The following is a 16,888-nucleotide window of genomic DNA, read 5'->3' on the forward strand; positions in this document are numbered from 1 at the left end:
GCTCCATCATGCATTAACGGTTATTCAGGAAGACAAACGCCATCACTCCAAACGTCCCCCCTTCCTTCTTCTTCCTCCATGCTTGAGCACGACATCATATGGTCTGGACTATCCCTTGGGTCAGCTGGGGCCAGCTGTCCCAGCTGTGTCCCCTCCCAACTCCTTGTGCACCCCCAGCCTGCTCGCTGGTGGGGTGGGGTGAGGAGCAGACAAGGCCTTGACGCTGTGTAAGCACTGCTCAGCAGTAACAAAAATATCTCGGCATTATCAACACTGTTTTCGGCACAAATCCAAAACATAGCCCCATACTAGCTACTATGAAGAAAATTAACTCTCTCCCAGCCAAAACCAGCACAGCCACGAAGCCATGAATATTCTGATTTAAAACATTATTGACAAATTTTAAGGACTGCTGAGCTACAAAGTTCCATTAAGCACAGCCAACGAAGAAGCTTATGGGCAAGGGATCATTGTAGGAGTGCTTTAGAATGGACATTTTCTCCAGAAGGATGAATCACCTGTTTGTCCAATAAACCCTAGCATAATTTCTCCTCCAGACCCTTCTTGTCCCATAGATCTGGGAAAAGCTGGAGCATTGGTACTGATTCCATAGCCTCTTTGCTCTGATGTTCTGATGTAAGTAGGCACAAACTTATTCCAGCTTTCACAACACACCCAAGACACTGCATATATAAACCCTGACTGGGAAAGAGATGGTGTGTGAAGTTTTCTTAGGAAATACGCTAAGGGGAGGTGGGTTTTTTTCTCTTGGTCTTATTTGTCAGGCATTAACTGCTTCCCTGGTTCCCTATGGCTGCAGAGTTTTCTTCTCCTACGCCTCTTTCTCTTATGAATGCATTTCATGCATTTCTTACCTGTATAGAGCTACTGAGCCATTTGTTGCCATGGTTTCCTTAAATGTTTCCATGTCTGCCCTCTCCTGTTTTCCACAATATACAATTCAAAACTTTTGTCAGCCAGGATTTTAATTACTGACATAAGTCCACCTAAGTTAACCAGACCTGTACGTTTAACACCACAATATTTGTATTTTATGTTTTGACTTAGCCATTTTCTGAGATTTTACAGAAAACAATTTTCTGTCTCCTAAAGCGGTACTTCATTGCAATTCATAAACAGCATGAAAAAAGAAGGACGCATACAAAGAGTAAAGCTTACAAACATAAAAGCCAGCTTCATCTAATTCTTAAAACTCATTTTTTCAAACAGCTTGTCTAACTATGGTCTTCCAGGTCCCTATGCTACCTTCACTCCTCTGAGATCTCCACACTGCTTAACAAAGAAGGTAAAGTGCTTTGTCCAGATGATGACTTGTGCCTAAAAATGTATGAAATTTAAAGAGAGACAAAGATGAAGCTAAATATGAAAAAGGGAGAAAAGCTCATGTTGCTTCTCTTCCATCTACTCACACTACATTCAAGTTTCAGTGCTGACGGCTACAGGACGAGCAGGAATGGCCACATTTGCCCGAGTTTCTCTATCACTTGGTTGCACAGATATTTATGTGTACATACAAGCCATTCTCCAAGCCCCTTCTTTCGCTCTAATAACCCGACAGTTATTCATTCTTAAAACGAAATAAAAAAATCCCCACGCAGATTCATTTGGCTCATATTATAGCCAGAAGTTGCTTCTGATGAGTTAGGAAGAATATAAACCATTAGCAATTCAGCGGTAACATTCCAGGGAGGAAATCGCACTAACAGATAATAGCATCTCCTTTAACAGCGACGACAAGAAACATATATCTATTTGTTTAATTAAACTCAGTAAAACACGAAGTGCCGCATGATCAGTGTGACAGAGGGTGTGCGCGGAGGTGCTGCCCTGGTGACTCCGTCGCACGCCTCCGGCCTGGTTTGCCCCTCCTTTTCCTCCCTACACTTCTCATTTGTGAATCACCAGCGCTCTTTGCTCAATTTAGACGCACGTCCTCATTTTCAGCCTCATCCCGCCCCGCTGCCAAATCGCTCCTCTTCCACCAAACGCGGAGGCGCGGCCTTTGGGCGACGCCGAAGTCGCCCAAGAGGAACGGCGGGTCTTTACGCCGCCGCAGCCTTAGCGAGGCGCCGCCGCCCCACCTGGCAGCGGCAGGGAAGGCCCGCCGCCCCGCTGCCCGGCCGCCCGCCGCCCGGCCGCCCGCCGCCCCGCTTCCCGCTCCCTGCCGCCCCGCCGCCCGCCGCCCCGCTCCGCGCCCCCGGCCCCGCCCGGCGCGGTGGTGTGGCTTGTGCAAGGGCGCCATCTGCCGGCGCCGCCGGCCCTTCCCGCCGGGCAGCCCCGCCGCCTCCTGCCCGCGGAAGAGCGGTGCCCGGCAGCCTGCGGGCGAAACGAGGAGGAGCGGCACCACAGGCGAGGAGTTAACTCGGCAGAGCCTCTCGGAAACGCAAGGGTAAAGGCAGGAGGGCTCCCCCACCCCCCCAGGGTAAAATATAATTCTGGGAGGGAGTTTAGCACAAGGGACCAGTTTATCGTAACAGCCCGGGTCGCCCATCGTCAGGGCAAACATCCTCGCTGAGGGTCGTGCATGGGGAGCAGAGCTCTACGTCCCAGGCGAGCTCCGCGGGACGCCCGGTCTTCCCAGGAGCAAAATACAGGGGCGGGGAGGCAAGAAGAGAAAACCGAGCAGGAGCCAGTTTCTGTGCTGTCAGTAAGGGGGGTCGCAGCTTCTAATCCTCAAATAGCTACTGAAACAACTACGTTAGGGGCAAACTTAAATGCCCGCGTAATCGTTCATGCTCATGCAAAACATTCAGGGAAAGGTTCTTATCAGAGGCCAGCTCTAAAGTGAAGGATTTGAAGGGGGCTGACCACTCAGTCCCTTTCATCATAGGGATGCTGAATTCCTGTTCCGCTGAGGAATTTGTTTGGAAAGCTCCTCCGTGCTTTTATGTCTGAATGTTCATGGTTTTTTGCAGTAAAGGGATTATAATCCTTGTCTCCAACAGACAACAGTTATGACGCTATTTTATACATGCATACTTTTCACCTCCTTTTCCTTCTGCTCACTAGTTTTCCCCTTAAAAAAAGCAACCTACATCCCCCCCAAAAAACACAAAAAATTACCATATGTTTCTGGCAAGTCAGAATCTGTGGTAATTTGCAGCTCTCTCCTTCAGAACTGCTGCCTCTGAATTTTAAAACTACTTAACAGAAATTGGTATGCTGGTAGAAGAATAAATCTCGATAGCTGTATAAGAAGAATTTGTATTCATTCAACCTCACGTTGAGGACTTTGCTTTGTAAGACAGTATTTTATAATATGTCAGGTTTTGCATTTCTGGTCTTTGTTGTTTAAACTGACGAGCAATAAACTACCTTTTCTTTTTATCCTCCACCACTAAGAAGTTAACAATTCCCTACAACATTAAATGGAGCACAATAAAAAGAGTAAAAACTCCAAGTGAAAAATACTTGAAAAAAATCTTGAAAAATCATACCTACTCTTGTTTGTAATGTCTGAAATTATTACAAGTACGTTCACTATGAGGACTATTGATAGATGACTCACAATTTAGCTAAATTCAATAAACCACATACTGTGCCTATCCCAGTAGGTGACTCATGCATTTTGTATTTCAAGTATCAAATGTTTGCCAAAAACAGTATTTTAAAAAGTAGGAAAATTGTTCAAAAGGGCTTGTGAATAGGTTGGGACTACCCACAGGCAGTTCTTACTTGTGTTCTGACCACTTACGCAGGATTTCATGGCACCACTGTAGTAGTATTCTGCTAGAAGGAGTGCTTATCCACAGCAGCCCCACCTTACGCACTTCATAGGCTTTTTTCCTCACATATATTGTACCTTCTTTAAATACACACACATTTGAATTTAATGTGATATTTTAAAGCAGTTGTGTTTTAAAGAGAAAAGCCTGCAGAGTAAACATTTTCCCTACAGAGTCAGTGCTCCGTAATTTTATACACATTTCCTAATTTTCCTAGCACCATGCTTTGCCCTTCTAAAATTAAATGTAAAAAAAATAAAATAAAACAGCAATCTCAAAAGAACTATTCAGCTAGTCCCTGAACACTGTATAATAGTATTTTAAATCAAATAACTCAGTGTAAAAGTAGTAGAATCGGGCCCACAAGAAGGAATAAGTTTCAAGTCCTTCTGTCAACGCCTTTTCACTTTTTCTACAGCCTGCAGGGTGGCAAAGGAGGCTACTACATGCTGGTGACTCAATAGGTTAGCTTAGATTTTAGGCAGTTTTCCAAATTCATTCATACAGACCTCAGAATACATCTGGATCTTATTTCTAACCTTGAGCAGGGGTTACCTGATCCCAGAACATCATGCATTGCATACACACAGCATCCACATACCATAAACTCTTTTGTGAAGGCAGAGAATCATGTGCCTTCATGGCACATGATAACAAAGGACAATTTTTTTCACCAGGGCCTGTGAATTGTACATATTTATAGCGAGTGTGACTTAAGGTGTCTATTTTCTGGGTGACTCAGAACAGGTGAAATATTTGGTGAAATATTTTTACATGTCCAGTCATTCCTTCAACTGGTATCAAACAGTGCAATTTCATTACTGATCTTCTCTGCATCTTCTTTTCCAGTATTCCTTTGACACTTTCCCTGCTGAGCTGGCTCTTACTCTGACTTTACCGAGGCCCTTCTGATCCCTGGAAGAAGCCAATACAGTGTCATCTGAAAAGAAGTGAACTCAAAGTTCATGTTGACTAGGCATATATTAAGTCGATGGAGTCACAACTTTCATATATGCAGAAGTGGTAAAACGAAGCTTAATATTAAGCTCTGAACTTTAATTTTGTTCATTAAAATCCTGGCACGAAGCATGTTTTATTCATTGTTTTGTCAACCACTTCACATTTGCACCCTGTTTTTTCTTGCAAAAACTATCAAAACACCTCATGTGGAAAAGTATTGCAGGAAAACATTTGATCTATTTTAGTTTCATTTAATGAAATTTAGCAGCCAGAGAACAAGTAGGAGAAACAGCACCAATACACCCACACAATTCTCCAAAGACCTTTAGCAATTGCTTTGTAAGAGGATCATTAGCTTCCTGCCTATGAAATTACCAAAACTGATCTCTTCATATTGACATGGGTGAAAGTTATGCTACTTGAAGGAAATATTAAATTTTAAGCAGACAAAGTGTACATAATTTGCTGGTAGCACAAACTTGTCTGTTTCTTCTACATTCGGAGCAAATGCATACACAATATGGAAAATCTTAAACAGCATAAGGAGAGTATTTTTTAATACTCTAAGACTAAAGCATTTATGCACATGGGAAATCGTATTAGTTGTCAAATGATGACAGCTGTAATATTAACATTATTAACAAGGGGCCAGAGTATTGTTTTACTATTCATGCATCATGCTAGAAATGCTTTTTAACATCAGAGACTCAATATTTATCAAGAGCATTTGATTTAATAATATCCAGTATAACAGTACTCCAGAGTTTCCATTAGTTTGATTGAATGTTATATCTGTCTAAGCAAACCAAGCATTAGGCGCTTCAGTGAAAGTCACTTGTAATAGAGAAAAATATAATGCATGAATATTTCATTAGTAGATGAATACCCATCACAACTTTACTTGAAATGCTTGAAAGTACCTACTGAACGTTTGCCAGTTATTTCATAAAACAGAGATGGTTGTAATGCTGCTGTTGAAACAGGAAAAAATCTATTAGATCATTTAACATACTAAAACAATTATGGTATAATTATAAGGAACATAATTATATGTTCTTGATGTCTTTAATTGTGCAAGCCTCACTAATTAACATTAGAAATTCAATCAAAACAAATTATGCTTTAAAATCTAAGAATGAACTTAAAGAGAAAGATCACATTTCCAAAGTCAAACAATTATAACTTTGAATTCCACCTGATAGTAGGCAAACTCTTCATATGCACGTTTGCAGTCTCTCTCTCTTTCCAACTCCTAAATTTTATTCAGTGTATTTGGAGGTAGATAGATAGATAGATAGATAGATATACACACTCAAGTGACTTACCCTTATTTAAAGTTATAATGTCAGTTTTGCCTGAGCCAAAATCCAATAGAGATTCTTGTGGCCTTTGGATTAAACTTTAAAGGAAGAGATTCATACTGTGCCCGCTATATTTGGTGTTTGCTACACGGCCCTGCACTGAGCATAAACTTACTGTAAGATTTGGATCTCCAGCTCTATCTTCGGTTTGTATTTTTTTTCCCTCTGCTGCTTCTCACCTCTCAGGACCATGGATTATTTATAGAACAAAATGGTTTTGGGGGAAAACATTCCATTCTTTTGAAAAGTCATGAAGTCAATCAAAGAAGAGCTGGTCAGACACTTTGCTATACACACCATTCTTTTCGAAAACATCTCTTTTTTTGCAGAACTAGAATTAGCCTAATTACTTCAGTCCTGTTGTCATTTTCAGTTTTCCACTGAAAAGAGTTCTCCGAGGCTCAAGCTGGTTCCAGTCGAAATATATAGGGTTCTTTTGCAAACAAACATTGTGTCTCGTATCCAGTATGCATCTATGCCTCTATTCAAGTTACCGTTGTGTTTTGCAGGAGGTATGGATCAGTGGCTTGTAGCTCCTGCATCCCTCTGCGGAGGGGACTCCCAACCGTTGGGTCGCATTTTACAAGATGCCCAGAGAAGTACAGCTCCATGAATAGCCCACCCAATTGAAGTGAACAGGGCAGGAGCATCTGAAAACCTCAGAAAAATATAGAGTAATATTTAATCCAAAAGAAACAAACATCAATTTTGGAGCATTACAGTGCAATTTTGGAGCAATTACAGTATTTGGAGCAATACAGGGTATTTTCATAAACAAAAACAAATTTTGAAGTATTCTTATGGAGTGGAAATTCCCTATTTTTGGCTAGCTATATTCCTAGACCTAGTCTGATAAGGTTTTTTATTTGTTTTTTAATCTCATAGACTCAACAGAATACTTACAGAAAATCATACTGTGGAGATTAAAAATAAAAAGAGGTTCAGTTATTGACATTGCATTAAAGAGATGAACATAAGAAACCCCACCAGCAAGAAGAAAGCAAGTTTCTCTTTAAAACATGTAGCATTCAAATATTCTTCAAAACCTTTGTATTTTATTTTCTTTCTACTGGGACTGGACCCTACCAAAAATACTTTAGACACATTCCTCTCTCTGGCATTGAAAAATTTCAGAATGGCATCATCATTCATAAGAACAGCAAAATGGAAACCTGTGAGAACTTGGTTTCTCTCTTTTAAAAACGAAGCAGCATATAGAGAGTAAGCACTGCATGTATTCCACTTGCTACATTTTTTCTTTCTGCTCATTTTCTCTGATTAACCAAAGCAGAACTGTGGTCAAATGAAGATTTTGGCCATCTCCCACTGCTCTTTTCTTTTAAGCGGATACACACATTCAAAGGTCAGACCACAAATCTTGCTGATCACTGAGGGCACCAGCCGGTTCCCTAAATGTAGGAGCCCAGTGCTAACTGAGAGACCAACAGACAGTTCAGGCATCCCAGGGCAGGCAGATGGGACTGTAGGAGGTGCTTGCACCTTCTGCTCTGGCCGGACCCTCAGCACCTCCTCTAGGACTACACGACTCTTCAGTCAACTGACCCTCACCATCTCTCTCCAGGTCTGCCAGACACTAGCCAAAGGTAGCACCACTTTGGTTAGCTCAATTCCATGTTTCTGGCTGGCTTGGCACTTTGGAGGGTCAACTCCAAAACAATGTGATACATAAAAAATACTAGAAGAGTTAACATGATTACAGCTTAAGTTATTTTAGGTTCATCTTCAAAATAATCTTGGTATTAGGACTATGAGCTTCCAAGTCTTCACTGATCATTAAAAAAGCTATTACTTTAGATCCAAGTATATTCCTAGAAACACTGGACTTTACCGGGGAACATCAACCACAGCAGTGATCAGTGCCAGTGAAAACATGTATATTTTTCACAGAATAATTACATTGGAGTATTTGAATTCTAAGAAGAAAATTCAGACAACTCCTTGCATAATTTTATTAATCAACACCTCTCCTCAGTGAATAAAGAGTCTCTCATACTATCAGAGGTTGAATGGATACTAGAGATATATCTGAGAATGATAGAAGATTCACTGACTGCCACAGAAACAAACTTAGCAAGTCCCCCACCTATGAGATTGCTCTCTATTTCAGGTGTTGTTCCATTGGTCCACAGAACCAAAGATGATGGGATGTCTTGATTCTCCTTATAAGCCCTTGAAACGTAGCAGTGTAATGGCTTTGGTGTTACATGACAAAATACCCCTGGTGTGGTAGGGCTGCCTGGTCTGGTTTTACCCCTTCAATACACAATGCAGCTGGAGTACGGAGAAACATTTGTTCCCGTACAGTTTTTCCCTGATAATTTCCACATTACATTACACTTCTGTAGGCTTAAGTTCTTTAAACAATTTTATACATATTTTATTGTTATATGGTCAGCTGTGCAATAAAGTACGTTTCTGTTATTTATTTTAGGTTATAAATGTCTTAATGAAAGATGTCAAAAGAAGAAAGTATGTTGGTTTTTTTTTCCTCTACTGAGGCTTATAATAACATATTTTCTAAAGCCTAGTGTCTTCTTTCCTCCTTTAAAGAACTGCCATAATGCCTCTGTGGCCGTGGCATGCATTTTACTGGTGTTTGGGATGGTAGCATACAGAGACAAATAAATAAATAAATAAATAGTAATAAAAAAAAGCTACATCCATTTCACTTCGAAACAAATGATTACAGAGCAGCTGATTACAATTGGAGAGAAGATGTAGAAAGGTAAAATGCTAGTAGTAGCAATTGGAGTGAATTAACTGGGGTGCTCAGGCACGCTCTCAAGAGACGGATTGACTCACAGAAGGAGTTTTAGTGGTGTGAAAACTTGCATTGCGTTTCTTCAGCACATAAAAAGCAATCTACCTGATTTTCCCAAAAGTAGCAAAGCAATCAGATATTTTAGCAGTCTATTGCCTGCTAAGAGAGATGGGGAACCATGGAAAGCATAGAAACAGGAGGAAAAAACCCAGAAAATCTTTAATGTGCACTGGTACATTATCAAAAAATATACTTATTTCTCATAAATTTTGTCTTAAAAATGAATTTTTCAGAACACTTTTGGAAGCAAATGTAGCCCTAATTGTTAATTACCTTACTTGACAAAGAAAGGGAAAAGTAGTAGGAAAGCTATTTTGGATGCTGCAGGGGACTCAGCCTGAGTTTCTCTTAGAGTGCTTTTTTCTCTATTCTATCCAACTATTTCAGCCGTTTAAAAGCCATTGTTAAACATAAATTCAAACTTTAACTCAGGAAATTCCAACACATGCACTAGCAATTTCAAAAATTTTTTTCTGTTTTACTTACAACCTGTTGCTGTATTATTTCCAGTCACTTCAATACCTTCCCTTAACATTTTCAGCCCGTGGGTCACCAAGTTAAGTATGTCTAGTCTTGACCAGGTCTAGAGGTCTTTGGCTGCACAACAATCAATGGAGGGATTCCCATGGGGATGTGTGGGAGATTTCCAAACCTAATGGTCTGAAAGAGCCCAACTTTCATTTTCAGCCTTGAAGATAGTAAGCTAAATTTAATTTTTTTCCAGAGTTATTAATGAGTCAAGTCTGACCTGGGGTGCGTGTGCACTGCCTTTTTGTTCAATGTTTTAAATCTGTAATCAAATATGTTGAGCAAACAGAATATGAGTCTAGAAGGCAAATAACCTGGCCTTAAGACCTAATACTCTGAGCACATGTTCATTTTTTTTTCACTCGTGCAAATGTAGCTGTACTTTTGTCTTAGATGCCAGGATTTCAACGTCTTGTCAAAGTATTGCACCACAGCAGAACTAATCTTCTTTAACATGTTTTATTCAGTGATAAGGGAAAAAAAATAGATTCCCTCCAGAATAAGCTTATTGCATTCACAAATGAAGTCTTATTTGCCAAGTAGCTTTTCATCAATGCTATCCATTCACAAAAATTAGCAATGTGACAAATGAAAAGAACATAATTTGCTGTACTGGGACAGTGACAAAACAGAGTACTTGCCCTGTAATTGTCATTCAGATCAGACAACAAAAAGGGAGACACACTAAACTAATCAAGACACCATGGCATTCTGACCTTATGACCAAGATCACCAACTTGGAAAATAGGTTGTTAAATATTCACAGCTGTTAATTCTCACAGTTGAAGTGAAAGATAATACCATATTGAAATGAGGGCAAAGTCAACACTGGTTGTGCTTAAATAAATGGCATAAAGACCTCCCAGGGTAGATATAATATTTTCATAGGTATTCACTTACAAACTGTTACTGATGGTGCATTGTAAGACTCTGCAAAGAGGTGGAATAGTACTAGAAGGAGGAAAAGGTGGCTGTTCCCAAAACTTGCTTTCCCAAGAGACTACCAGGAGAACAGAAGGAATAGTAGAGAGGCTGCTCAAGAGGGATTTTGTTCTCCAAGAGGTGGTAAAGGGTGAGCTACAGGTAATATAAGAAGAGATACAGTATCTGTCATCCTTCAAGGAGTGCTCAGGGAGGCTGGGCTGTAGCATCAGTAGGAAAGTGCCAGCCTCCACCAGGGATAAGTCCCTATTCTCAGCCATTAAAGCTGGCAGCTGCACTTAGTGTTGTGCGCCTACGTCAGTGCAGGAAGTCTGACATTCATTTGTCACCCTGCGGTGTAACAAGCTGCGATTCATGCCTCTCTAGAGTCATTTACTGCCACGGGATATGGTACCCTGGCCCTCAAGGGAGAATAACAGCGTGAAATCTGCAGGCACTGTGCTCCTAATCAAATCAGTGTTTTCTTCAATTCTTCCTCTGAAACCCAAAATTTCTGCTACATTTGGATGTTCAGGGTTTGTTTTCATGGTTTCTTAAACAAAAGCAGGTTTCAGAACATAACTAATTTATGACTTGCCTGCCTGGAGGACATCCCAGTTGCTATCAGTAATGCAGTCCTTACCTATTTTATTAACCAAAACAAAAGCTGCTAAAAAGCTAGCACTCCATTCGCCTTGCTAACAAAAAAACCAGCACCTCATTTGCCTCACTGTTTTTGGCTCTTGTTTCTTACATTCAGTCCTTCCATCCTCACTACATCTTCTGCAGTTTTCCTTTTGCCTTGCATGCAATCAGTTTAATCCCCTCTCTGAAACAGGGCTGTCTGTTCACAGGAACACGGGCTGTACAACGGCCTGGAGAAACCTCAGTGGACCTCTTGACTCCACAGCTAGTTCAAAACCTCTGGATTCTTACTTGAAGGGATTGTTGAAGGCTGCTGGATGACTTTTTTTTTTTTTTTTGACATGATACAAAGCAGTGTGTCTTCTCTATGACCATCAGCTCCTGTTCACCTCGTTGCTATATGGGTTAATATTTTTTGCTTCTTTATTTTGATAAACAGCAAGTTTGCAAACATTTGGGAGAGGTTGGAAGGAAATAATCAGATTAGTGGCATTCATTTGAGGCTGGATCCTAGGAAATGCTGACTTTTTCAGTTCACTTTGACTCCTGAAAGCTGACAGTAGTCAGTGCATCACATGAGTAAACCATAAACTGTTATATTCCTCCAAGCCTTTTGATATAAATGTGGTACCCACTTACTCCAGGAATGTAAAGCTGCTTCAGTGAGTGCTTTGTCCCTGTACTCTTTCTACTTGGAAATGAAATCACCCATGTTAAGCAACATGCATCTTACATATAGATATTATTTTAGGGATAGAATAAGCCAAAAAACTCCCTGAAGGATTTTCTAAAAAACTTTAAAAGACATTCACTTTGATGTTATATACCCAGTATTAACTGGATCAATTGCAAACGCCTTAGCAAATTAATTCCTTAGAAGGCATAGCCACAGTACAATGACAAAAATAATGAGAATATTACTGAGAAAATTGATTTTTTTAAAATCGCAATTATCCATCTGGGAATGCAAATAAGCAATCAGTAAATTTTGTCAAAATAGTTCAGACTTGTAATACCAAAAATCTCACCTGAAGAAATTGCAGAACAAAAGTTATTAGATGTTCTGCAAATGCTTTAGAAGAATGAGGATATTTGAAAGATTGTTGGCTAACAGTATATGACCAAAAATAGATGGAAAACAAATATGTTAAATAACTTGTATTTAATTCTGTAGCAAATTCAGATTTGGTTTGGCCTGATAGATGTAAGTGCTACCTTGAATTTTCTTTTTTATACCATTAAACTTTATGCAACTGGAGCCAATATTGGTCCAGTGTTCAGAAGCATTTTGCTATGGGGTTTTGAGTATCTTTCTTCTTGCGCATAGGCAAGACCTTTTTGAGCTGAAGTCCAAAGAAAAACAATCTCATTTCATCAGTGCCAGGAAATGTAAAGTTCATGAAGAGCATTAAGTTCAGCTGGTGCAGGATCTATAAGGTCTATCACCAGCTCCAATGGAGCTGACAAGTCTGATGAATAGAGTTTTAAGTGATCAGTCTTATTTATTCCTTATCATTATTGCAAACAAAAAAAAGACCAAATGAAAAGAGAAATTCTAAATAAAAATGAGCAGATGGTACTTCAGGCCTTGTGTCTGGCATTAGTGTTATTATTAGCCAAAAGGAGATAGCTTGCTATTAGATAAAAATGCTTTCAGTTCCTATACAAAAATGTCTCACCCTTTGTGGAAAGACAGGTTGTCCCCTGAAATGTAGCACATTCCAGTAGGTTTGCTTTTGGTTTTTTTTCTGTATGTACTTCACATCTCAAATCTTCTTTGCTTAAGTGAAAATGGGACAAGACCTACACTAGAAGCAGCAGCTTTAACAGTCAGTATCCACGTCATTGTTCAAAACTGACCTCCTTTTAAAAAGCAACATCATTTCACAAAATACTTTCCAAGGGGCAGGGTCTCAAAACTGTGTTTTCCACAGGGTGGCTTTTAAACCTTCCCAAATACTGCCTCACCAATGCCATTTGTCTGAACACAGACAAAGGTATAATTTTATTTATTTTTCTGACTTTCTTCCCTGATATTTAAACTCCTCACAACTCTGAAAAATCTCTCTTCTCATTAAGACTCACTTGTGCAGATCAACCTTGGCCCCAAAGAGGAACAAAATCCCAAGCAAATGCTTGAGCCTCTCCGCACCAGGGACATTGCAGCAGGGCAAGCACTGAGTTTTGTTCTCTGCTGCTCTGCAGACATAAATCTTTTCTCTTATGATAAAATTATGCTGATGGATGTCAAGGTCCATCTTCTAACACAACAAAACATAAATATTTTCCTGACAGCAGAAGGTAAAAACTGACCCTTCAGTAGCAGCCTACAGTAATATTCCTGTTTTGCTCAACATAACTATTTTGTAGGGCATTCAGGGCACAGTTAGTTGTTTGTGGTAGTGTTAGCATGTTTTAATTAAAAAAAAAAAACCTCTCAGCTGCTAGTTACTGTGCCAGATCTTAGCTAGGATGCTTTGAAAGACCTATGCATCAGTCCTTTGCAAAGGCAAAGGAGAAGGATTGGCTTAACCCTTGCTGAAGTGGTTTAAGCTGATCCATTTTACTGTGCATCAGAACACCTATATATTCAATTACCCTTCTCCAACAAATGAGGCAATAACCAGCAACATAATTGAACATGCTAACGTAATTGTCTGAATATGCCCTGTGAATGCCAATGTACTGGTTCAATCAGCTGATGGCAGCGTCCTAATAAGAATTACATTTATTCATTCATTATGTCTCGAGCTGCTAGTAAAGCAATTAAAATTCCATTACAGAGTCCACAGAACAAGTAGATTTAAAAAAATCTTCATTGTGATGATTAGAAATTTAACAGAGAATAAGTATTGTTGATTCCAGAAGTCTTTTTTTCCCCTCAGAGAACAAGCCTTAAGGTATTGGAGGTCACATTTTAGAACTAAAATATGGAGATAATGAGACTCGTCTCTTTTGTACAGCGCTTTAAAATCTCCTGATGAAAAGTGCTATATAAGACCTTGATATTATTATGATTAATGCTCATAATCACCATCTCGTCAGTACTTTTTCCCCTTCTGACCTTGTAGTTTCCATATAGTAAAAGGCACTTACCTCACTGCTTGATCAAGCTCTTAAGACGGCTCAGGCAGCAGGTTTATGCCTCCTTTCCAGGAGGTGGATTCAAGAATCTACCTAGGTGGCTTGATAAAAGGAATGGGATGCTCTGAGAAAAATAAAATAAAAAAATATTATTTTTATTTATCCCAGAAAGTTTTTAATCTCCCCAACTATCAGGCTTCTTTTTCCTTGGGTCACTGTCCCTTTAGGTAGGACATCTGTGGAAATCATCCAGAATGATTTATTTGAGAGGGGATGCACTAAGGATAGTGTTTTAGCAATGGGGAGACCTCTCGTTCAGCAACACTCATTCCACTGCAGCAATTTCAGGCTTGTGGGCAAAGGCTGTGGAAATCTCTCTGTTGGATTTTGGCTGGTTGGCACAAGCAGGTGAGATGCATCCTCATCAGATACAGGATTTGGAAAGCACTGCAGAACAGAAATCGGAAATTAAGGAGTTGTGTAAATTACACTTTGATGCTTTTCTGTTCTTATCAGCAGTGGTGTTTCCCGCAGGCTACAGAACAGCAGCCTGACAGACAGCAAGTGACTTTTACAGGAGCTGCATCCTTATGCGAGGCCTCAACTCTACTCCCCTAGCCTAAAGCAAAATGCAAACTCACTGAATAAAACTCTGGTCTCGGTGAAGTTAATCACAAAATCTCCTCTAGCAGTACATAGATTATGTCATCTATCCTCTGGCTATGCAAACAAGTATTCTGGAAAGCTTCATTAACAGGTAGAACATTGTCCAGGTTTTAAAAAATGCACACATTTCAAAAGATGCACTGAAAAAATTAAGATTCCAGAGCAATGTCTCCCCAGGAGACGAAGTCCCATTTACCAGTTTAGGGCTCATTCAGTATAAATCCATTTATAATGGGCTTCACTCATATACTTTTCTGTAAAACTAAAACTTTTTAAACTGAAGATGTTTGAATGTGAGATAAGAGTGGATATAAAGCTTCTACTTATTTACCTACATACCTATAATTGAGCTGTTCCTAAATGAGAACATTAAAATATTCTTTTGAGTGAAGTGGGACTAATTTCCTTCCCACTCAACACTATTTCAGAGTGGACACTGTGGTAGAATATTAAACTTACTGACTTTTAGCAAGTTTTAAAGATTTTAGTTTATATTAAGATTCACCAAACGTGGTGATGATGGACAAGCTGCTTCGATTTGCAGCTTATATAAATAGATATGAATTCATATCATATTTTACTGACATGCAATAATATTAATATAGCTTTACACCAGTGTAGGACCCAGTCTTACAGGAAACGTGAAGAAATGGATATCCTGAAACAAAGAGACAAAGTAGGGACTGCTCCATAATTGCAGATTAACCAAATATTATTTTATGAACTTGCTCCATTTCTGTTGCAATGTTTGTTTCTGTGTTTCTAGGTACCGCTTCCCCTTACAAAACAGAACAGGTCAGAATGTATTAAGAAAACACTTAGTGACATTGTAAATAGAATAGTTGAGCAAGGCCAATTTGATAAAAGCAAGTAAGGTTCATTTATTTTAACTTTCTGTTAGTTCATGCCTCGCTACAACAAGTAGCATGTATTTGCATTCTAGGCAATGTGACTGACTTGTGAATGCCAGTTCCCTGAGTTCAGACAGAAGTTTATCACATACTTAAAATGAGCCAAGGTCAGTATTTCCAGGCTAGAACGTGGCACTGTTCTAGCAGGCTCCCCACCCAGGGTATCGATGCACAGCTCGTGGTGTTGTATCCAAAACTCTGAGGCAAAACAATAAAAATAATCATTTAGAAACATGGAAGCAAAGGAAGGAATAACAGATAATCAGCAGAGAATTAAATATGTTTTCTTTGTGTTGTAGTCAAAATTTTCCTTCTGAAACCTAAAATTAATTTCCTAAGTTAATGAAAGTCATGGTGTTCTTGGCATTAACAAACACATGACCTACATTTTTCACAAAACTGTAGCTAACTATGAAGATTTAAAATAAATACAAATACCTCTGGAAAAACTTACTGAAATAAAATAGATCAAAATGTATCTTAAAGAGGAAAACCCCCTAGATCTAACTGAGACTTAAAGCAGGACTGATACCGCTAGAATATCGGTAAAAGTATTTATGTTTCTTGTCACTAAAATCCAAGACAAATTGCCAGAAATACATACATTAAAATATTTAATGAAGTCTAACATAATTCTGATTATACGTATTTATGGCTGTTTTGACCAACATGTAGGATACTTAGAAGTACATAAACACAGCACCCAAGGAGTAGGTTATTTGTGCCTCAAATTTTCTCTTTTCATGACGATTTTCCAAAGTCAAGGTTCCTACAATAACCAGAAAATCTAAATATTATGAAGGATGAGTAGGAACTCCACTTTGCTCTTTTTCCTCTAAAATTGCCTGCATACAAGCTGGGTTCAAACAAGTTATATATTAAACTGCAGAACAAAACCAGTTGTTTTTGTCTTCCCTTGCAGATAATGGAAGCTCATGGTTAGGGTCTCAGTGGGGATGGTGCTACCCAATGTGTGTGCAGCCATCCTTACTGCTGTTAGCAGTTGAAGCAGGGTTAACACGGGTATTACCAGAAGAGATGTGGGGAAATGGGAGAAATTAGTTTGGTGGTATGAGTTTTGTTTCTGAAAGAGAAATATCCAAACTAAAAGAGGAACGAAAAGCCCTCTGACTAGCAGTAGTTACTTAACTATTGCTTGGGAAAGAGGCAAGGAGTTTATGGAAAATTATAAATGAATAAATATATTCTCATTCTTCAAAACAG

General features: G+C 39.3%; 1 long non-coding RNA gene across 1 annotated transcript; it reads right to left on the reverse strand.

The window, feature by feature from the left end:
• Positions 1 to 8,848: 8,848 nt before the first annotated feature.
• On the reverse strand, positions 8,849 to 15,835 carry LOC138685474 (uncharacterized). The gene is made up of 3 exons (XR_011324741.1): positions 15,757 to 15,835; positions 14,100 to 14,534; positions 8,849 to 9,569 (listed from the first exon to the last, which is right to left on the reverse strand). It is a non-coding gene; the product is annotated as an uncharacterized lncRNA (long non-coding RNA).
• Between the last annotated feature and the right edge of the window lie 1,053 nt (positions 15,836 to 16,888).

Source organism: Haliaeetus albicilla, chromosome 5 (assembly GCF_947461875.1).
Source record: "Haliaeetus albicilla chromosome 5, bHalAlb1.1, whole genome shotgun sequence".
Classification (NCBI taxonomy): domain Eukaryota; kingdom Metazoa; phylum Chordata; class Aves; order Accipitriformes; family Accipitridae; genus Haliaeetus; species Haliaeetus albicilla.